This window comes from Phacochoerus africanus, chromosome 6, assembly GCF_016906955.1.
Source record: "Phacochoerus africanus isolate WHEZ1 chromosome 6, ROS_Pafr_v1, whole genome shotgun sequence".
Taxonomy (NCBI): Eukaryota; Metazoa; Chordata; class Mammalia; order Artiodactyla; family Suidae; genus Phacochoerus; species Phacochoerus africanus.
Genome location: NC_062549.1, coordinates 42,090,829 through 42,115,228, shown reverse-complemented (window position 1 = coordinate 42,115,228; position 24,400 = coordinate 42,090,829). Strand labels below are relative to the sequence as shown.

Sequence of the window (24,400 nt, the reverse complement as noted above, 5' to 3'; positions counted from 1 at the left end):
GAGGTGGCCATTTTGGGAAACTCTGGCCCCACCCATCAGTCAGCTGCTGAGAAGGCCCAGGCCAAACAACCATCCAGGTGGGCTCACGGCCTCAACCATTAGTAAACAGGCTGCCTAAAGACCCCCTCCCAGGCACACAGCCGCCTCTAATCCCATCCAGAGACAAAGCCCCACCTACCAGAGGGGTAAGAAGCAGCTCCACCTACCAGTGGGCAGGCCTCAGTCCCCCATCAGGAAGCCTACAGCAAGCCCCCATATCAGCTTCAGCCACAAGGGGGGCAGAGACCAGAAGTAAGAGAGGCCAGAACTCTACTATCTATAAAAAGGTCACCACACCAAAAACCTATAAAAATGAAAGGACAGAGAACTATAACTCAGATAAGGGAGAAAGGAAAAAACCCCAGAAAAGTGATCAGGAGATGCTTAGCCTCCAGGAAAAAGACTTTAGACTGTTGATGCTGAAGATAATGCAAGATGTTGGAAATAAACTAGAGGCAAAGATGGATAACTTGGAGTTCCCGTCGTGGCGCAGTGGTTAACGAATGCGACTAGGAACCATGAGGTTTCGGGTTTGATCCCTGCCCTTGCTCAGTGGGTTAACGATCCGGCGTTGCCGTGAGCTGTGGTGTAGGTTGTAGATGTGGCTCGGATCCCGCCTTGCTATGGCTCTGGCGTAGGCCGGTGGCTACAGCTCCGATTCAACCCCTAGCCTGGGAACCTCCATATGCCGCAGGAGCGGCCCAAGAAATGGCAAAAAGACAAAAAAAAAAAAAAAAAGAACTTACATGAAATGCTGAGCAAAGAGATACAAGATATAAAACTTAAGCAAGAAGAGATGCAAAATACAAATAACTGAAATAAAAAATTCGCTAGAAGCAGCCAACAGCAGAATACAGGAGGCAGAAGAAAGAATAAGCGAGGTGGAGGACAGATTGTGGAAATCATGGATGCGGAACAGAAAAGAGAAAAGAGATTGAAAACAAATGAAGAGAGTCTCAGAGAACTCTGGGACAACATTAAACGCACCAACATCCATATTATAGGGGTGCCAGAAGGAGAAGAGAGAAGAGGACAGAAAAAATATTTGAGGAGATAAGAGCCGAAAAGTTCCCTAACATGGGAAAGGAACCACTCACTCAAATCCAGGAAGCACAACAAGTACCATATAAAATAAACCCAAGGAGGAACACCCCGAGACACCTATTAATCAAACGGACCAAAATTAAAGACAAAGAGAAAATCTTGAAAGCAGCTAGGGAAAAGAAACAAATAACATACAAGGGAACCCCAATAAGGTCACTGGCAGATTTTTCAGCAGAAACTCTGCAGGCCAGAAGGGAGTGGCAGGATATACTTAACATGATGAAAGGAAAAAACCTCCAAGCAAGACTACTTTACCCAGTGAGGCTCTCATTCAGATTTGAAGGAAAAATCAAAAGCTTCACAGATAAGCAAAAGCTGAGAGAATGCAGCAACACTAAACCAGCCTTACAACAAATACTAAAGGAACGTCTCTAGGCAGAAAAGAAAAGGCCGCAACCAGAAACAAAAATACCACAAACGACAAGGCTCACCAGTAAAGGTATATATACAGTAAAGATACGGAATCATCCACGCACAATTATGCCACCAAAATCAGAAATCGTGAGAAGAGGTGGGTACAAATGCAGAACACTGGAGATGAACTTGCAATTAAGACACCAACAACTTAAAACAATCCCATATGTGTGTGTGTGTGTGTGTGTGTGTGTGTGTGTATAGACTCTACACCAAAATTTCAAAATAACAGCAAACCAAAAATCTACAATTGATACACAAACAAATAAGAAAAATCAACTCAAATACAACACTGAAAATAGTCATCAAACCTCAAGAGGAGAGAACAAGGGAAGAAGGGAAGACAAAAGAGCAGCAAAAACAAATCCAAAGCAATTAATAAAATGGCAATAAGAACATACATATCAGTAATTACCTGAAATGTTAATGGACTAAATGCCCCAACCAAAAGACATAGACTGGCTGAATGGATACAAAAACAAGACATAGACTGGCTGTCTGGATGGTCTCCTGCTGTCTTCAGGAGACCCACTTCACTTCTAGGGACACATTCAACTTGAAAGTGAGAGGATGGAAGAAAATATTCCATGCAAACGGGAATCAAAAGAAAGCTGGAGCAACAATACTCATATCAGACAAAATCGACCCTAAAATGAAGAATATTTTAAGGGACAAGGAAGGTCACTACCTGATGATCAAAGGATCCATCCAAGAAGAAGATATAACAATTTTAAATATCTACACACCCAACATAGGTTCACCACAATATATAAGGCAACTGCTAACAACCTTCAAAGGACAAATCGACAATAACACAATCATAGTGGGGGACTTTAACACCCCACTTACAGCAATGGGCAGATCATCCAGACAGAAAATCAATAAGGAAACACAGGCCCTGAATGACACATTAAACCAGATGGACCTAATAGGTATTTATAGGACATTCCATCCAAAAGCAACAGAATACACATTCTTCTCAAGTACACATGGAACATTCTCTATGATTGATCACATCCCGGGCTACAATCCAACCTCGGTAACTTTAAGAAAATTGAAATCATATCAAGCATCTTTTCCGACCACAACGCTATACGACTGGAAATCAACAACAAGAAAAAAACCTGCAAAAAACACAAACAACATGAGACTCAACAACATGCTACTAAACAACCAATGGATCACTGAAGAAATCAAAAAGGAAATTAAAAAATACCTAGAAGCAAATGACAACGAAGATACAACACTCCCAAACCTATGGGATGCAGCAAAAGCCATCCTAAGAGGAAAGTTCATAGCAATACAAGCCCACCGCAGGAAACAAGAAAAAGCTCAAATAAACAAGCTAACTTTACATCTAAAGCAGCTCGAGAGAGAAGAACAGACAAGACCTAAAGTTAGTAGAAAGAAAGAAATCAAATCATAAAGATCAGAGCAGAAATCAATGAACTAGAAACGAAGAAAACCACAGAAAAAAGATCAATGAAACGAAAAGCTGGTTCTTTGAAAAGATCAACAAAATTAATAAACCCTTAGCCAGATTTGTCAAGCAAAAAAGAGAGAGGACTCAAATCAATGAAGTTAGAAACAAAAAAGAAGTAACAACGGACATCACAGAAATGCAAAGGATCATAAGAGACTACTATGTGCAACTATACACCAATAAAATGGAAAACCTAGAAGAAAAGGGCAAGTTCTTAGAAAGGTACAATCTTCCAAGACTAAACCAAGATGACAGAGAGAAGATGAACAGACCAATCACAAGTACCGAAATTGAAACTGTGATTAAAAAACTTCCAACAAGCAAAAGTCCGGGACCAGATGGCTTCACAGGTGAATTCTATCAAACATTTAGAGAAGAGCTAACACCTCTCCTTCTGAATCTATTTCAAAAAATTGCAGAGGAAGGGATACTCCCAAACTCATTCTATGAGGCCACCATCACCCTGATACCAACACCAGACAAGGACACCACAAAAAAAAAAGAAAACCACAGGCCAGTTTCACTGATGAACATCGATGCAAAAATCCTCAACAAAATACTTGCAGACCGCATCCAACAATACATTAAAAGGACTGTACATCATGATCAAGTGGGATTTATCCCAGGGAGGCAAGGGTTCTTCAATATCCACAAATCCATCAGTGTGATACACCACATTAACAAACTGAAGAATACAAACCATATGACCCTCTCAATAGACGCAGAAAAAGCCTTTGACAAAATCCAACACCCATTTCTGATAAAAAAACAAAAACAAAAACAAAAACAAAAAAACCCTTCAGAAAGTGGGCATAGCGGGAACCTACCTCAACATAATAAAAGCCATATAGGAAAAACCCACAGCAAACATCATTCTCAGTGGTGAAAAGCTGAAAGAATTCCCACTGAGATCAGGAACCAGACGAGGATGTCTGCTCTTGCCTCTACTCTTCAACATAGTTTTGGAAGTCCTAGCCACGGCAATCAGAGAAGTAAAAGAGATAAAAGGAATCCAAATTGGAAAGGAAGAAGTAAAACTATCACTATTTGCGGATGACATGATACTATACCTAGACAGCCCTAAAGACTCTACCAGAGTACTGTTAGAGCTCATCCGTGAGTTTGGCAAAGTCACAGGATACAAAATCAATACACAGAAATCGACGTCATTTCTATATACTAACAATGAAAGATCAGAAAGAGAAATTAGGGAAGCAGGTCCGTTTACCATTGCATCCAAAAGAATAAAATAGCTAGGAGTAAACCTACCTAAAGAGACAAAAGACCAGCACTCTGAAAACCATAAGACCCCGATGAAAGAAATCAAAGATGATGCAAAGAGATGGAAAGACATAATTTCCATGCTCTTGGATTGGAAGAGTCAATATTATCAAAATGACCATACTACCCAAGGCAACCTACAGATTCAATGCAATCCTTATCTAATTACCAAGGACATTTTTCACAGAACTCACTATTTTAAAGTTTGTCCGGAAGCACAAAAGACCCGGAATAACCAAAGACATCCTGAAAAAGAAAAATGGAGCTGGAGGAATCAGGCTCCTGGACTTCAGACTACACTACAAAGCAACAATCATCAAAACCGAATGGTACTGGCACAAAGACAGACATACAGATCAGTGGAACAGGATAGAAAGCCCAGAATTAAACCCACGCACCTACAGCCAACTAATCTATGACGAAGGAGGCAAGAATATACACTGGAGAAGAGGCAGCCTGTCCAGTTAAGTGGTGCTGGGGAACTGGACAGCCACACGGAAAAGAATGAAATGAGAACACTCCCTAACACCATACACAAAAATAAACTCCAAATGGATTGAAGACCTAGATATAAGACCAGACACTATAAAACTCTTCCAGGAAAACATAGGCCAAACACTCTCTGACATAAACGACAGCAGCATCTTCTCAGATCCACCTCTTAGAGTAATGACAGTAAAAACAAAAATTAACAAATGGAACTTAATGAAGCTTAAAAGGTTTGCTGCACAGCAAAGGAAACCCTAAACGAAACGAAAAGACAAGCCACAGAACGGGAGAAAATCTTTGCAAGTGAATCGACGGACAAGGGATCAATCTCCAAAATTTATAAACACCTCCTACTGCTCAATACCAAAAAAACAAACAACCCCATCAAAAAATGGGCAGAAGATCTAAACAGACAGTTCTCCAAAGAAGACATACGGATGGCCAAAAAACCCATGAAAAGACGTTCAGCATCACTCATGATTAGAGAAATGCAAATCAAAACCACGATGAGGTACCACCTTATACACCAGCCAGAATGGCCATCCTCAAAAAGTCTACAAACAATAAGTGCTGGAGAGGGTGTGGAGAAAAAGGAACCCTATTACACTGTTGGTGGGATTGCAAATTGGTGAAACCACTGTGGAAAGCCATACGGAGATTCCTCAGAAATCTAAAAATAGAATTACCATTTGATATAGCAAACCCCCTCCTGGGCATCTATCCAGAGAAAACCATGACTCGCAAAGACACATGTACTCCAGTGTTCATTGCAGCCCTATTTGCAACAGCTAAGCCGTGGAAATAACCTAAATGTCCATCGACAGAGGAGTGGATCCAGAAGATGTGGTGCCTATACACAATGGAATATTACTCAGCCATTAAAGGGAATGAAATACCAGCATTTTTAGAAACATGGATGGACCTAGAAACTATCATGCTAAGTGAAGTCAGCCATACAGTGAGTCACCAACATCAAATGCTTTCATTGACATGTGGAATCTGAAAAAAAAGCACACAATGAACTTCTTTGCAGAACAGATTCTGACTCACAGACTTTGAAAAAGTTACGCTTTCCAAATGATACAGGGTGGGGGTGGGGGGATGTGCTTGGGCTGTGGGATGGAAATCCTGTGAAATCAGATTGTTATGATCATTATACAACTACAGATGCGATTAAAAAAAATAAAAAATAAAAAATAAAAGATAAATAAAATAAAATAAAAAAGAAATCAACCACAGGAAAAGAAATCAGAAAAAAACATGGAGACCAAACAATACATTACCAAAAAATAAAAAATGGATCAACAAGGAGCTCAAAAGGGAAATCTAAAACTACCTTGAGACATACGACAATGAAAACACAACCATACAAAAATCTATGGGATGCCACAAAAGCAGTTCTTAGAGGAAAGTTCATAGCAATACAGATCTTCAAAAAAGAGAAAGTAAGTTCAATCCCTGGCCTCGCTCAATGGGTTAAGGATCCAGCATTGCCGTGAGCTGTGGTGTACGTCGCAGACTCAGCTCGGATCCTGCCTTGCTGTGGCTGTGGTACAGGCCAGCAGCTGTAGCTCTGATTTGACCCCTAGGCTGGGAAACTCCATATGCCATGAAACTCCATATTGCACAGGTGTGGCCCTAAAAAGACAAAATAAAAAACAAAAAACAATCCGTACAAACAAAAGTCCAGGACCAGATGGCTTCACAGACAAATTCTACCAAACATACAAAGAATAACCATCATTCTTACACTTTTCCAAAAGACTGAAGAAGGAGCATTCCCAAAGACATTATATGAACCCAACATCACCCTAATACCAAAACCAAAGATACTATAGGCCAATATCATAGAAGATAACTATAGGCCAATATCTTTCATGAATACAGATGCAAAAACTCTGAACAAAATTTTAGCCAAATGAACCCAACAACACATAAAAAAGATCATACATGACGACCAAGTGGAATTCATCCCAAGTTCACAAGGATGCTTCAACATAAATACACTAATCAAAATGTCATATACCACATTAACAAAAGAAAATCAAAAGCCACGTGATCATCTCAGTAGATGCAGAAAACACATTTGACAAAATCCAACATCCATTCATGATAAAAACATCCATTCATGATAAAAACCCTTATTAAAGTGGGTGTAGAGGGAACCACTTATGACAAAGCCACAGCCAATATAATACTCAACAGAGAAAAGCTGAAAGCTTTCCCACTAAAACGTGGAACAAGAAAAGGATGCCTACTCTCACCACTTTTATTCAACATAGTACTGGAAGTTCTAGCCACAGCAATCAGACAAACAAAATAAATAAAATGTATCTAAATTGGAAGAGAAGAGATGTAGATGACAGGATACTATATATAGAAAACCCTAAGGACTCCATATAAAAACTACTGGAAGATATCAACTCTTCTGTGGCTAAAGTCCCTTTGGAAAAGACTGTCCCAACCTGGAGAACTCCTCTCAAACTTCAAAATGTTTGATGGAGTTCCCACTGTGGCACAATGGTATTGGTGGCATCTTTGCAGTGCCAGGACGAAGGTTCAATCCCTAGGGTGGCGCAGTGGGTTAAGGATGTAGTGTTGCCTCAGTGTGGTATAGCTCACAACTGTGGCTCAGCTCTGATCCCTGGCCTGGAAACTACACATGCCGCAGGGTGGCCAAAAAAGTAAAAAAAAAAAAAAAAAAAAGTTTATGGAACCAATTTTCCTGGTCAGACACTTCAATGAGTCTGATTTTTTTTGGCCAGTTTTACAGCACTTTCACTGTGCTTAACACCAATGCTCTGGTTTAATCAAAAATACTAATGGCATTATTAAACCTCAACTGACAAAATTTGCAGAGGCCCTTCAAATACCTTGGCCAAAAGCACTGCCACTGGTCCTTCTAAATCTTCAGATCCACCATTTTTGAAACTCATAAATTCTCACCCTTTGAGATAGTCACAATGCACTTAGCTCTTTTAACCCACAATATAATACAATATAATAGGATAGACAGTCCAATATTGCAAATGCCAAATTGCTTCTATAAAAATAACTATGTTTTGGTAAAGCAATTTTTTCACAGTGCACTCTAAGATGAAAACTTTAAGCATCATACCTCGCAACCTGGAGATTTCATCTATTGGGAAAGACACCTCTAGAACAACTCTCTCCAACCTCGAAGTCAAATCCCCTAGCAGGTACTACTAACCAATGTGTATGCCACCCAACTCCGAGAGGTCAACTTCTGGATTCAAGTGACGCATCCAAAGAAAGCACCAAACACTGACTGGACCTACACATCATCTGGTGACCCAAAAGTAAAGATTTTCGAGAACTGAAGCAGATGACATCCGATGAGACAGGTTTCCAAAGATAACCAGACCAGGCCTGTTGGAAGTTTATCTGCTGTCCCTTTCATGATGATGTAACACTACAGGTGATCTTCAATGTCTAGGATCTTGACAACATACGGACTTTAAATTAAAAGTGTCTGAGAGTTCTTCCTCCTACTCTTGTTACTCCCATGTGACCCCAATAGTTTTCCAACCTGTGCATTTTCCTCTCCAACAAGGGATACTCAGGAAAGGTCCATCTGGACACTGAGCCACTGAAACCAAAAAACCTGACTGACTCTTGATAAGTGATGCTTTCAGAGAAAGATCTTAAGCAAAAGGGGAAAATATAAAAATTAATAAACAGAAATTTAATTATCGTAGAGTCAGGAGGCCAGAAGAGGGAGCTCTCATGCCTTATGAGATAACAGAGCTCCTCTTCCCCCGCAAGAACTCAGCCAATAAAAGCCATGATGCTTTAAACTCTGGATTCTCCCAGCAGACTCTTCATTTACCACAGCCCTTTTAATTTTCTTTTCCTCTCTCTACAAAAGAGGTCTTCTCTCCTTGTGCAGGATATGCATGTGGCTCACCATTGTTGGAGACCCTGAATTGCAATTCTTTGCTGATCCTGAGTAAATCCATTTTTGCTAGAGAATTACTTGGCAATCTACTTGTTTAAGATCAATAAAGTGCAAAATAGATCTCTATTAGCATAACCTTATATCAAATTGTTAAACAGATGGCTCATGATTATATGTTACTTTAGAAGTAGTATTTACCAATAGCAATTGTCAATGCAGATTCTTTCCAAACAAGTCATGCCAAAATAACCTCTTTAACCTCACTTCCTTTTTGGCAGCTACATGTAAAAGAATGAAATTAGAACATTCTAATACCGCATACAAAAATAAACTCAAAATGGATTAAAGACCTAAACGTAAGACCAGATACTACAAAACTCTCAAAGGAAAGCATAGGCTGAACACTCTCTGACAAAAACCACAGCAATATCTCAGATCGACCTCCTAGAGTGATGACAATAAAATAAAAATAAACAAATGAGACATGAGACCTAATTAAACTTAAAGGTTTTTGCAGAGCAAAGAAAACCATAAGCAAAACAAAGACAACCCACAGAATGGGAGAAAATATTTGTAAATGAAGTGACTGACAAGGGATTAATCTCCAAAATATATAAACACCTCCTGCAGCTCAATATAAAAAAAGTCCAAATAACCCCATCAAAAAATGGGCTGATCTAAACACACATTTCTCCAAAGGAACATACAGATGGCCAAAAACACATGAAAAGATGTTCGACATCACTCATGATTAGAGAAATGCAAATCAAAACCACTATGAGGTATACTAACTTAGACCAGCCAGAATGGCCATCATCAAAAAGGATACAAAAAATAAATGCTGGACAGGGTTCAAAGAAAAGGGCACCTTCTTACACTGTTGGTAGGAATCTAAATTGATGCAACCACTATGGAAAAAAATATGGAGGTTCCTCAGAAAACTAAAAATAGAATTACTAAATGATTCAGCAATCCCACTCCTGGACATCTGGAGAAAACCATGACTCAAAAAAGATACATGTACCCCAATGTTCATTGCAGCACCACATACAATAGCCGAAACATGAAAGTAACCTAAATGTCCATGGACAGAGGAATGGATAAAGAAGATGTAGTACATATAGATAATGGAATATTACTCAGCCATAAAAAAAGAACGAAACAATGGCATTTGCAGCAGCATGGATGGACTTAGAAATTATCATACTGGAGTTCCTGTCATGGCTCAGTGAAAACGAATCTAACTAACATCCATGAGGATGCAGGTTTGATCCCCAGCCTTGCTCAGTGGGTTAAGGATCCAGCATTGCCATGAGCTGTGGTGCAGGTCGCAGACGAGGCTCAGATCTGGCATTGCTGTGGATGTGGTGTAGGCTGGCAGCTGCAGCTCCGATTCAATCTCTGGGAACTTCCTAGGAACTTCCACAATGCAGCAGGTGCAGCCCTGGAAAAAAAAAGAAAAAAAAAAAAGAAAGAAAGAAACAGACTGACAGACTTCGAAAAACTTATGGTTACCAAAGGGGACATATGAAGGGGAGAGAAGGGTGGAATGGGGGTTTGGGATGGAAATGCTCTAAAATAAGGTTGTGATTATGGCCATAATAATATAATATAATATAATATAACATAATTCATTGAATTATTTTAAAAACTCACTTCCTTTTTATTCAGCAGAATAGTATATGTTTCTAGATATGTAATTAACATAAACTTGAAACTGACAAAAGATAACTGCTACAAGATGATTTAAAAACAGGTAAATGTTAGGCCCTGAATTTAGACCCAGTTAATCAAATGAAATAGAACAATGGGACATTTAGATGAAAAACTCAAGACTTTTAGATAACTACAGCTCAAATGAAATAACACAATAATGATAAGCCTACATAATGTAATAAATTCTAGATATCATTAATAAAAATAAATTTCATGAAATGAATAGGTTCCATTCACTGCATAGTCAGACCACTCCGCAGTTCTGCGAAAATTCTAAGGGATACCTTTCTAAGAGGAACACTAGAAAAATATAGTCACAGAAACTTTGGGCAAGCTATTAAACTCTCTAGATATCAACTTTTTCACTTGAAAAATAAAAAGAACAGACTAGATGCTAAAACTTCTTTCAACACTAAATTCTTTTTTTTCTTTTTGGCCACACCCAAAGCATGTGGAAGTTCCCAGGTCAGGGATCAAAACCGAGCCACAGCAGCAACCCAATACTAAATTCTAAGAATCACCACCTTAAACCCTTAAACTTTTTTTATTAAAGTATACTTGATTTACAATGTTGTGCCAATTTCTGCTGTACAGCAAAGTGACTCAATCATACATATATATATACATTCTCTATTAAATTTATTTTTATTCTTATTTTCCATCATGGTCTATCCCAGGAGATTGGATATAGTTCCCTATGCTATACAGTAGAACCTTATTGTTTACCCATTCCAAATGTAAAAGTTTGGGAGTTCTCTTGTGGCTCAGCAGGTTAAGGATCTGGTGTTGTCACTGTAGTAGCTTGGGTGATTACTTCGGTAAGAGTTGGATCCCTGGCCCAGGAACGTTCATAAGTTGCAGGCAGGGCCAAAAAAAAAAAGTAATAATTTGCATCTACTAACCCCAAATTCCCAGTCCATCCACTCCCTCTCTGGCCAGAAGGCTATCTTTTTTGGGGGGCAGGGGTGCTGCAGCAATGACAATATTGGATCCTTAACTGCTGCACCACAAAAGAACTCCTAAGCTTTTCTACACCTAACATGTGATGTCTAATTTCCCAACCTTTCTATCTATCCTGTAAACTAAAGAAAATAATAATGAATTTGAGTATGCAAGCATGTGAGAAGCAGACAGAGTGGTGGTTAAGAAAAAAAATCAACTCTGGAGCCAGCCTACCTTGGCTTGATTTCTAGCTCTGCCATTTACATATAACCATCAAGCCATCCAACTTGTTGAGGCATTTCAAAGTAAACTACAAAAATTAGTATATTTCCCCCTAAATATGTGGATCCTTATTACTTCTTAAATTAGCCCTTCTCCCAGGCCCTAAAAATAAAGCCCACTTGGCAGCCCTGCTGTGAATGCTCTCACTTTTGCTACATAACACCCACCTGCTTCTCTCTTCCCAAATAAAATGGCAAACTGAATCAGAAGGCCTACATTACTTGGCAATTTAATACAGTGTACTGTGTAATAATTAAGAACACAGTTTTGGAGGCAAATGCCTGAATATAAATCTGGACTGACACTTGCTAACAAGAGATCTTGCAGAGTTTACATAACCTCTTTGTGTCTCCCTTTCCTCATCTCTAACGGGGGGTGTAATAATTACTCTTAAGACCGTTGGAAGGATTAAATGAAATACTTAAAGTACTAAGAACCAAGTTCAACACAGAGTAAGCACTCAATGTTCTTTGTAATATTACTATCTATAACAATTACGATTAGATGTTTAATACATAAGGCCCTAGGAGGGTGGAGATAATGAAGGTGTTGTGAGGGGGCTAGTGGAGGATGAAGTTCGTCAAAGAGGATTATGACCAGAATCTACGGATTCGGTTTGACTCTGAAGGGGGGGATGGGGTGCAACCATCAAACCTCTAGGAAGGATGTAAATAAAACAGCCAAGAGCCTGCAGCAGATCTCCCCTGCTGTTTCCACTTTTCGCCTTCCAACTACACTAGGTAGTAGTTTTTTCACTTCGTGGCTTAAGCCGCTCCTTTGACTTTGGGGCCCCGCTACACAGGCCTACAAAAATCTTTCACGAGTTAATTAACGCAGGATTAATCCTGGGGGATAGAAACCCAAGCGCCACAGGAACAGGGCTGGAGGACCGCCAAGCGGAGGCGGAGGCACCTCTACTCAGAGTCGCCTCTCCCGGAGGCCTCCCCACCACGAACGCACCCCCACCCCCCGCCCTCCACCACCAGCCACCGCCCGGCCCGCAGCAAGCGCTTCTCTCATACTTGAGACCGCGCTCCCAAACCCGCAGGAGGCGGCCTCAACCACTCCGCCGCCTTCCCTCCTCCGTCTAAGGCTACTACGCCGCCTTTCCTCTCTTTGTCCCCCACAAGCCTTCCCCTCCGGGAACGCACCAGCGAGGGTCCAGAGGAAGAGGCGCTGCCAGGTAGGAGAAACCGGAGTTCACAGCGATCCCCTCAACGCCAGAGGATCTCAAAGCTCCCGCCTCAGCGCAGCCAATTGCAAACGAGCCCACTGCGCGTGCGCACTACTTTCCAGCCGCTGCGTCTCATCCAGCTCAACTCTGATTGGACGACCTCATCGCAGCACCGCGCAAGTGCCTTTGCGTTTCTCCAAGGGTGCTTCAGGTTTATGGCTGGATTCGGAAAATATTTATTTGGTGCCTACTGTCAGGCGTGATGTAGATGCTGAGAGTGCAGACCACACCCTAGAGCAGAGAGATATACTTCTTAAATCTGAGAATATCTATACGAATATGTTCATGCAGTTTGATGTTCTGTATGGCAGTATTTGCTTTGAAAAATAGTATACAAATATAATAGATTTTTACCCTATATCTCATTTTAGGGATGAGGTGATTTCAGCAACTTTGTTAATATATTTTTAATGGCCTGCTTATGTTCACTTTTATTATTGAGATACAATTGACATGTAATATTATGTAAATTTGTGTATGATATATGTATGTATTACCTTGTGATGACCACTACAGCTTTAGCTAACACCTCTGCCACGTCATATAGTTATTATTGTGTGTGTGGTGAGAACATTTAAGATCTAGTCTCTTAGCAACTTTGAAGTATTTAATACAGTTTATATATCATAATTTTGTTGACTATAATCACTATGCTATGCATTAAATCTCCAGAACTGTTAATATATTTCTTTAAGGTACCTAGCCCAAATAAGCAAACACATTTTAAAAATAGTCCAGGAGTTCCCATCATGACTCAGTGGTTAGCAAAGGCGACTTGTATCCATGAGGACGTAGGTGCAATCCCCGGCCTCACTCAGTGGGTTAAGGATCCGGAGTTGCCGTGAGCTGTGGTGTAGGTCGCAGACGTGGCTTGGATCCCTCGTTGCTGTGGCATAGGACTGCAGCTACAGCTCCTATTTGACCCCTAGCCTGGGAACCTCCAGATGCCAGGTGTGTGGCCCTTAAAAAAAGACAAAAAAAAAATTACACTTGGAGGATACTTAGGCAGCATGAGACAATGCAGCATAATTAAGAACATCTTAGATATTTAGATATGAAAGAAGCTAAGAAAGAAGCAGATTTAAGAACTTAGAAAACAATGATCAGAAATGGAATTTCCAAAAGAGTCTGTAGTTAAATGTGTGTTAGCAGACTTCCCTCATGGTTCAACAGGTTAAGAATCCAGTCTTGTCACTGCTGTGGCTCTGGTTACAGCTATGGCTGGGATTCATTCTTGGTCTGGGAACTTCTGCATGCCCCAGGTGTGGCCAAAAATAACCCCAAAAACAAAATTAAAAAAATGTGTTCACACAAAATGCACAACTAGATTATGCAGATACAGTCTAGGACCACAAAACCAAGGGCAATTTGTAAAACTGTTGGCAAGAGGATGGCATTGGCCCACATAGCTTTTAGCAATCTCTTCTCTGTTCCCCACAAATTGAATCTATATATTTTCTCACTTCTCAGTCATGCTACAAATAGCATTAGGGATTCTGCTTATCTTCTCCCAAGTTCACACGCCAATGAAATTGCCATCACAAAAGTTATAAAATTTTTCAAACTGCAAATCTAGGCATTTTTTAAACTTCATCTTTCGTAATCATTTGGGGCATGTGTTACTTACTGCTTACCATCGCAAAACCTCAGGTGTCTTGTGCTGCTTCAACTCTGCTTTAGTGACATGCTTTTCCCTCATTCTGCTCAAGCACCTGCCCTTTCCCACTATATGTTCTTTTTTTTCTTTTTGGCCGCCCCACAGCATTCTGAGCTTCCAGGCCAAGGATCAGATCCAAGACGAAATTTCAACTAAGCTGCAGCTATGCTGGATGTGCCTAAGCTGCCACTGTGCTGGCCCAGCGATGGAACCTATGTCCTAGCACTCCCAAGATGCCACGGAATCTGTTGCACCACAGCAGAAAGTATTTTCAAATCAGTAACTGCTTTGTATAATTTTATGCCACCATGGCCTAATATAATTCTAGAGCACTACAGTGTCTGAGAAATATCTTCTCTGTTTGATCCCTCCATTTCCATTTCACTGTCTTAGCTCAGGACATTACTTTTCATCTAGGATTTAATGGGATCCAAACCTGGCTGATCATGAGCATCTCCTGAGAAGCTTTGTATTTTATTTTATTTTATTTTGCTTTACTATATTTTATTTTATTTATTTTATTTCTTCCATATGCCGCACTCATGGCATATGGAAGTTCCTGGGCTAGGGATTGAATCTGAGCTGAGCCACAAGCTACATCACAGCTGCAGCAACATGAGATCCTTTAACCCACTGTGCTGGGTGGGGGATTGAACCCCCACAAGGACCCAAGCTGCTGCAGTTGTATTCTTAACTGACTATTCCACAGTAGTAACTCCTGAAAAGCTTTTTAAAAATAGATTTGTAGGCCCCTGGAACCTACTTTGTGTGTGTGTGTGCGTGTGTGTGTGTGTGTGTGTGTGTGTGTGTGTGTGTCTTTTTAGAGCTGCACCTAAGGCATATGGAGGTTCCCAGGCTACGGGTTGAATCAGAGCTGCAGCTACCAGCCTACATCACAGCCACAGCAATGCCAGACCCAAGCCTCACCTGTTACCTAAGCCTCATACCAATTTGGTTCTTAACCCAAAGAGCCACAAGAGGAACTCCTGGAACCTACATTTTTAGTGACATCCATAGATAATTCCTATATTTGAAAACCACTGATACACAAACCTTGCAGTGCATCAAACTTCAGCAGAATCATTTGCAGGGCTTGTTAAAGCACACATCCCTAGGCCCCACCTTCATTTCTTTAGGTTTATTTAAGCATCAATATGCATTTCTTTTTTTTTTTTTTCTTTCATTTTTAGGGCCCCACCTGCCACATACGGAAGTTCCCAGGCTAGAGGTGGAATCGGAGCTGCAGCTGCTGGCCTACACCACAGCCACAGCAATTTGGGATCCAAGCCATGTCTTCCACCTACACCACAGCTCACAGCAATGCCAGATCCTTAACCCATTGAACAAGGCCAGGGATTAAACTCAAGTCCTCATGGGTACTAGCCAGTTCCGTTACCACTGAGCCTTGATGGGAACTCCTTGCATTTCTAATATATTCCCAGGTGATTCTGAGCTGCTGCTCTGAGAATCACTCTTTGAAGATCACTATTTCAGATCTTTGCTCTAATTGCTTAATTGCTCTTCCTGCCACTGACTCGAACTTCTCCCTTTTTCCTTCCCTGCTGCACCAGAATAGTCTTTCTAAAGCACAGATGAAATTGATGAGTTAATTGTTGTAAAACAGCTTTTACAGTGACTAATAGTAGATGTTTATAAAAATGTACCAAATTTTAAAACATCATTCATATTAACAAAACTTTCGTTACTCTCTATGCCTTAGCATAGCAAATACTAAGAACCTTCATAATTTTTAAAATTTTGGGCCACTCTTCAAGTATACCTTCACTCCATTGTCTTTATTCCCATTCCTGCATTCGACACTGACCAAATGCAAGTTCCTCGCATTATCACACCATCTATAACATTTCATATATTAAAATACAAATATTATATTTTAAAAATTCTACATGCCCTAAAATATCCAGGGATGACTTTTTTTTTTTTTTTTTGTCTCTTTGGAGCTGCTCCTGTGGCATATGGAAGTTCCCAGGCTAGGGGTCAAATCAGAGCTGTAGCCACCAGCCTACACCACAGCCACAGCAATGCCAGATCTGAGCCGCATCTTCAACCTACACCACAGCTTACAGCAACACCGGATCCTTAACCCACTGAGCTAAGGCCAGGGATCAAACCTGCAACCTCATGGTTCCTAGTCAGACTCGTTTCTACTGTACCACATCAGGAACTCCCAACCGGGGACTTCTCAGACAGAAAGTGGACTATCTCCATTTACAACTATGTCTATAAGACCATTATAAAATAGTGTCCCTAAACTAAAAATCTCCTTAAAAAACACATCAAAATTGGGGCAACTACAAATTGGTATAATTATATGTCCACAACTTACACATATTTCGTAAGCAGGCACTAATTTATTTATTTATTTATTTTTCCTTTTTAGGACTGCACCCAGGGCATTTGGAAGTTCCCAGGCTAGGGGTCGAATTGGAGCTACAGTTGCCGGCCTACACCATAGCACCAGCAACACGAGCTATGTCTGCAACCTAAACCACAGCTCATGGCCATGCCAGATCCCCGACCCACTGAGCGAGGCCAGGGATCAAACCCATGTCCTCGTGGATACTGGTTGGATTCATTTCCACTGTGCTATAGCAGGAACTCCTAGCAGGCACTAATTTCAATGACTTCAGAAATAATTTAACAGTAAGTATGTAGGTCGCAGATTCGGTTTGGATCCTACATTGCTGTGGCTGTGGTGTAGGCTGGGAGCTGCAGATCAAATTCAACCCGTAGTCTGGGAACTTACATATGCCATGGGAGTGACTCTAAAAAGACCAAAATAAATAAATAAATATGTCATATTTGGTGTACTTTTTTTTCCAGGCAGTAGAGGCTGGAACAACATTTAAAGCATTATTGGTGGGAGTTCATTGGTGGTCTAGTGGTTAGAACTCAGCATTTTCACTACGGCAGCCTGGGTTCAATCTCTAGTCTGGGGCCTGAGATCCCACGTCAAGCTGCTACATGCCTCTGCAAAAAGAAACAAACAACAAAAAAAAACCCAAAACATTGTGCTACATTTTTTTTAAAAAATCAAGTATAGGAAGTTTCCGGGAATTCCCACCACGGCGCAGCAGAAACTAATCCAACTAGGAACCATGAGGCTGCCGGTTCAATCCCTGGCCTCACTCAGTGGGTTAAGGATCTGGCATTGCCATGATCTGTGGTGTAGGCTGCAGATCCTGCTCAGATCTGGTGATACTGTGGCTCTGACCCTTAGCCTAGGGACCTCCATATGCTGCAGGTGTGGCCCTAAAAAAAAAAAAGGAAAAAAGACAAAAAAAAAAGTATAGGAAGTTCCTTTGTGGTGCAGTAGGTTAAAGATCTGGTATTGTGTGGAGTTCCCATTGTGGCTCAGTGGTTAACGAATCCAACTAGGTACCATGAGGTTGTGGGTTTAATCCCTGGCCGTGCTCAGTGGGTTGAGGATCTGGCGTGAGCTGTGGTATAGGTCGCAGACGCAGCTTGGATCTGAGGTTGCTGTGGCTGTGGCTGGCGGCTACAGCTCCGATTAGACTCCTAGTCTGGGAAGGTCCATATGCTGTGGGAGCGGCCCTAGAAAAGGTGCAAAAAAAAAAAAAAAAAGATATGGTATTGTGCAAATGTGATGCATGTTTGATCCCTGATCCAGGAACTTCCACATGCTGTGGGTATGGCAAAAAAAATTTTTAATTTAATTTAATTTAATTTAATTTTTAGGGCCACAGTGCGGCAAATGGAAGTTCCCAGGCTAGGGGTCAATTGGAGCTGCAGCTGCCAGCCTGTGCCACATCCAGATCCTTAACGCACTGAGCAGGGCCAGGGACTGAACCGTGTCCTCATGGATAATAGTTGGATTCGTTTCCACTGAGCCACAGTGGGAACTCCAGAAAAACATATTTTAATCTCCAAACCTAGTGTGGCAAGCAGAGATTCAAGATCAGATATTAGGAGTTCCCATCGTGGCGCAGTGGAAATGAATCCAACTAGGAACCATGAGGTTGCGGGTTCGATCCCTGGCCTCACCCAGTGGGCTAAGGATCCAGCCTTGCCGTGAGCTGTAGTGTACATTGCAGATGTGGCTCGGATCCCGAGTTGCTGTGGCTGTGGTATAGGCCTGCAGCTATAGCTCCAATTAGACCCCTAGCCTGGGACCCTCCATATGCTTCAGGTGTGGCGCTAGAAAGACCAAAAAAAAAAAAAAAAGGGAGTTCCTGTTGTGGCACATTAAGCATGTTAAAAACATGATACAGCATCTGTGAGGATGCAGGTTCAATCCCTGGCCTCATTCACTGGGTTAAGGATCCCATGTTGTCACAAGGTGTGGCATACATCACAGATGTGGCTATGGCATAGTGCTGCAGCTGTGGGTCTGATTCCACCCCTAGCCCAGGAACTTTCAAACGCCACAGGTGCTGCTGTAAAAAAGAGAAAAAAAGATCCTATCTTCAGGCCTGAACCCACCTTCCCACCTTTTTAGCTCATATATTAAAATTATTACTATAATTATTTTTTTTTAAATTGAAGTATAGTTGACTTACAGTGTTCAGGTATACAACAAAGTGATTTACTTAGATATATTTCAGATTCTTTTCCATTATAAAATTATTACTATAATTATTTAATTTCAATTGCCAAACTTGAAAATTGAGTACACATTAATGATCCAGATCTTCAACTTCTCCTTAAGAGTCCAGGAGTTCCCTGGTGGCCTAGAGGTTAAGAATTTGGTTTGTCACCGCTGTGGCATGGGTTTGATCCTGGCCCAGGAATTTCTGCATGCCACAGGCTCAGCCAAAAAAAAAAAAAAATACTGAGAAGCACATCCACTAATATGGCTGCTTATTAAAATAAACAAAGAAAAAGAAAATGACAAATGTTGATAAGGATGTGGCAAAATCAGAACCCTTGTTGGTAAAAATGCAAAATGGTGCAGACACTTCAGAAAATAGTATGGCTATTCCTAAAAAACTTTTTTTATAAAGAGAACTACCGAGGAGTTCCCATTGTGGCACAGCAGAAACAAATCCGACTAGTATCCACAAGGCTTCGGGCTCAATCCCTGGCCTCGCTCAGTGAGTGGGGGATCCAGTGTTGCCATGAGCTATGGTGTAGGTCGCACATGTGGCTCAGATCCCATGTTGCTGTGGCTGTGGTGTAGGCAGGCAGCTGTAGCTATGATTCGACCCCTAGCCTGGGAACGTCCATATCCTGTAGGTGGGGCCCTAAAAAAAGCAAAAAGAGAGAGAGAAAACTACCATATAATCCAGCAGTCCTACTTTTGTGTATATACACAAAAGAATTCAAAGCAGGGTCTTGAGCAGATATTTGTATACCCATGTATACAAAGCAGGGTCTTGAGCAGATCTTTGTATACCCATATATACCCATAGCAGCATTACTCATAATAGCCAAAAAAGTAGACAGATGATTGAATAAAATGCAGCATATACATACAATGGAATGGTATTCAGCCTTACATGGAAGAAAATTTTGAAATATGTACCAGAGTGGATGAACATTGAGGACATCATGCTAAATAAAATAAGCCACTGACAAAAGGATAAATGCAACTTATATGCGTTACATAGTCAAATTCAGAGAAAGTAGAATGGTGGGTGCCAGGGACTGGAGGAAGAAGGGACTGGGAAGCTGTTGTTTAATAAGCACAGAGTCTCAGATGTGCAAGATGGAAAAGTTCTGGTTGCACAATAACATGAATATACTTGAAACTACTGAACTGTACATTTATAAATGGTTAAGATGGTAAATTTTGTGGGTTTTATTTGTTTGTTTGTTTGGCTTTTTAGGGCTGCACTGAGGCATGTGGAAGTTCACAGGCTAAGGGGTCAAATCTGAGCTGTAGCCACAAGCCTATGCCACAGCCACAGCAACATGGGATCCAAGCCACATCTGTGACCTACACCACAGCTCCTGGCAACACTGGATCCTTAGCCCACTGAGCAACGCCAGGGATCGAACCTGTGTCCTCATGGATACTAGTCAGCTCCATCACCACTGAGCCACGATGGGAACTCCAATTTTGTGTTAACTAGAAATAAAAATTTTTTAATTTAATTTAATTTTTAAATTATTTATTTATTTATTTATTTATTGTCTTTTTGCATTTTCTAGGGCCACTCCTGCGGCATATGGAGATTCCCAGGCTAGAGGTCAATTCGGAGCTGTAGCCTCTGGCCTACGCCAGAGCCACAGCAACACAGGATCCAAGCTGTGTCTGTGAACTACACCATAGCTCACGCAATGCTGGATCCCTAACCCACTGAGCAAGGCCAGGGATCGAACCCGCAACCTCATGGTTCCTATTCGGATTCATTAACCACTGAGCCACGACGGGAACTCCAAAAACTTTTTGATTTTAAAACAAAATATTAAAAAAAAATTTTTAGAAGATGCATCAGCATTGGATCCATCAGTTTTCCAAGCAATCAGCTAAAGCTGAAGAGTAGTTTAACAGGGCAGACACTCTCCTAGGCCACCTCCTCCAGCTCTCCCAGTTTTCTCCCTGGTATCGAGGCCAAAAGGTCAACTGCCAACTCTTCCCCAGTTTTCACTGTGTATCCTTCACCTGGTCCTCTTCTGTCATTTCTTTGACTTTCAAGGCCACAGCTAGTACTTGATTTTGTATCCTTTTCTCTAACTCCTGAATTTATAGGACATTTACAAGATTTTGCTCATTACTTCCCAATCTATCCTTTGAAACTTCAAAAAAATCACACGTAAATTTTTAAAATAATTTTTCCATCTTAACTAGTCTTTACACAAAAATAATTCCAAAAATGTTATTTATGGTATAACAACAAATATTGTAATGTCAAGTCTTTTTTTGTTTTGTTTTGTTCTTGTTGTTGTTGTTGCTATTTCTTGGGCCGCTCCCACGGCATATGGAGGTTCCCAGGCTAGGGGTTGAATCGGAGCTGTAGCCACCGGCCTACACTGTAGCCACAGCAACTCGGGATCCAAGCCGCGTCTGCAACCTACACCACAGCTCACGGCAACGCCAGATCGTTAACCCACTGAGCAAGGGCAGGGACCGAACCCGCAACCTCATGGTTCCTAGTCGGATTCGTTAACCACTGCGCCACGACAGGAACTCCAAGTCTTTTTTTTTTTTATCTCTCTTATTGGCTATTTAAAAAATACACTTATTTTTAAAACTCTACAAAAACATCAATTTGAAATGTACAAATTGGATGATTCAAGAACTCCAAGTTGTTCCATCTCCATAAACTCCCTGTTAAGTTTACTTTAAAAAAAAGTTGTTTACATGATTATTTTCTCTATTATTAGTTTCTTTCTTCCTTCCTCCCTTCCTCCTTCCCTCCCTTCTTTCCTTCCTTCCTTTCATAGCTGCACCTGTGGCATAGGGAGGTCCTCAGATCAGGGACTGAACCTGAGCCATAGCTGCAACATATGAGGCAGCAGCAGTGATGTCACAGCCTTCTCACGGCACCAGGCTGGGGTTCCAACCTGAGCCTCCACAGCGACCTGGATTCTTAACCCACTGCACCACAGCCAGAACTCCCAGATTGAGAGCTTCTTGAGGGCAAAAAATGCATCTTGTTCATCCATATGTTCCCAAGTCTATACTAGGGTATGGAACACAGTGGATAACCTAGAAGACATACTCTTTTTCCTGCATTTTCAATCTCTGTATTTTTGCGATTTTTTTTTTTTAAATGCTAAGCAATAAAGCTAAACCGGAACTGGCACTGCTTCACACAGCCGGATTATTGCCAGCAACATTGTTTTTATTTTTTGTTTTTATTTTTGTCTTTTGTCCTTTTAGGGCTGCACCCGCAGCATATGGAGGTTCCCAGGCTAGGGGTCGAATCATAGCTACAGCTGCCGGCCTACACTACAGCCACAGCAACGCCAGATCCAAGCCACATCTGCAACCTACACCACAGCTCACCGCAACGCCGGATCCTTAACCCACTGAGTGAGGCCAGGGATTGAACCTGCAACCTCATGGTTCCTAGTCTGATTATTTCTGCTGTGCCAAGACAGGAACTCCAGCAACATTGCTTTTTAAAATGAAGCAATATTCCAGAGCATTTTTCCTCTTTTTGGCTGAACTCACAGCATGTGAAAGTCCCAAGCCAGGGATCGAAACTGCATCACAGAAACGACCTGAGCCACAGCAGTGACAATGCTACTTTCTTAACCTGCTGGGCCACCAGGGAACTCCCAGAGCATTCTTTTCTTATTCTTACAAAACAAATACAAATATTCTATCGACTCCTTGTATTATACAGTAAATAGAATATTATGGGAGTTCGTTATGGCTCAGTGGTTAGCAAACCCAACTAGCATCCATGAGGACTCGGGTTCATCCCTGGCCTCTCTCAGTGGGTTAAGGATCCGGCGTTGCCGTGAGCTGTGGTGTAGTCACTGGCGCGGCTTGGATCCTACCTTGCTGTGGCTTTGCCATAGGCCAGTGGCTACAGCTCCAATTCGACCCCCAGCCTGGGAACCTCCATATGCTGCAGATGCGGCCCTAAAAAGACAAAAAGACCAAAAAAAAGAATGTTTTTTGTTCCCAAAAGTATTCTGCATTTTTCTTTTTGATTGTCTCTACTTTTTAATATAAATAATTATTTTAAAATTATAATTTGTTACTGGTTAAGAGTTCTCTGTGAATGGTTTTCAAATTGCATCCCACAGCTGGTGTCTTTGAGACCACAAAGGTGGGGGGAGGGGCGGGGGGAGGAGAAAACCGCCCAGCCACCACACCCGTCCCCAGCGTCCCCAGAGCTGTTGGGCTGTTGAGTGTAGCAGGGCTCCTGCCCAAAGTGCGGTATAAAGTAAAGGTTCCTCTCCTAAAAGGTAAGGTTTGGAATTAATCCCATCAAAGGGAACATCCCCTAACTTGCTCTTGGGAATGACTATGGCTAAGAGGGAAGGGGCGGAGGTGGGATTTGAAATCCCTGCCTCCTGCCAGTGCTGTGACTTTGAGAGATGTCCTTTCCTCTCTTGAATAGCTTTCTCATTCGAAGAGTAGAGTGCCATCGCTGATAACAGCCACGTCAGCTGGTGAGAATTAGACAAATCAGGTGAACTGAGGTCAGGAACCGATGCTCTCACTCCGCTTCTCTCACCCTCCTCTGTTTTGCAGGAGGAGCCAATCACCTTCTTCGAGGAAGACTTCGTGTCCCACTATCTCCCTCTGGAGCCATGAGGCAGTTCTTCAAGCAGGTGCCCAGCCACCCTGGCTTGGCCTGCGTCTGGGTCCCTGGTGGCCTTTCTGCAGCTACCTCCACTCTAAGAACTGAGGTTGCAGGCATGGGTGGCCTTAACCCAAAGAGGCCCCAGGCCTGGGGAGGGAGGTTGGGTGAGGAGGGAGCTCGGCAGCCAGACAGGGCCCTTGCAAACACCACACGCCCTTTTACAAGTCATCCTAAACCCCCAGCCATATTTTATTTTTTAATTTATTTATTTATTTTTTTGTCTTTTCTAGGGCTGCTCCTGCAGCATATGGAGGTTCCCAGGCTAGGGGTCCAACCAGAGCTGTAGCCACCGGCCTACGCCAGAGCCACAGCAATGTGGGATCCGAGCAATGCCTGCAGCCCACACCACAGCTCATGGCAATGCCGGATCCTTAACCCACAGAGTGAGGCCAGGGATGGAACCCACCTCATGGTTCCTACTCAGATTCCTTAACCACTGAACCACGACAGGAACTCCCCCCCACCCCCACCCCACCCAGCCATTTTAAAAAAGAAACTCTTTGTTAAACTCACAGTTCCAAAGGCCTTTTCCTGTCTTGGTTCTTTGGTCATTACTAAGGAGCCTAGCTGAATGGCCTTACAGTTTATT

The 24,400-nt window shown here is 41.8% G+C and overlaps 1 protein-coding gene across 1 annotated transcript in view; it reads right to left on the bottom strand.

Annotated features, from left to right (window-relative positions):
- Positions 1–12,906, bottom strand: part of RAD54B (RAD54 homolog B) — a 118,068-nt gene extending 105,162 nt beyond the window's left edge. Inside the window, exon 1 of the mRNA XM_047783600.1 lies at positions 12,821–12,906. The gene's annotated coding sequence lies outside the window, so the exon portion shown is untranslated. The remainder of the gene's footprint in view (positions 1–12,820) is intronic.
- Positions 12,907–24,400: the final 11,494 nt, after the last annotated feature.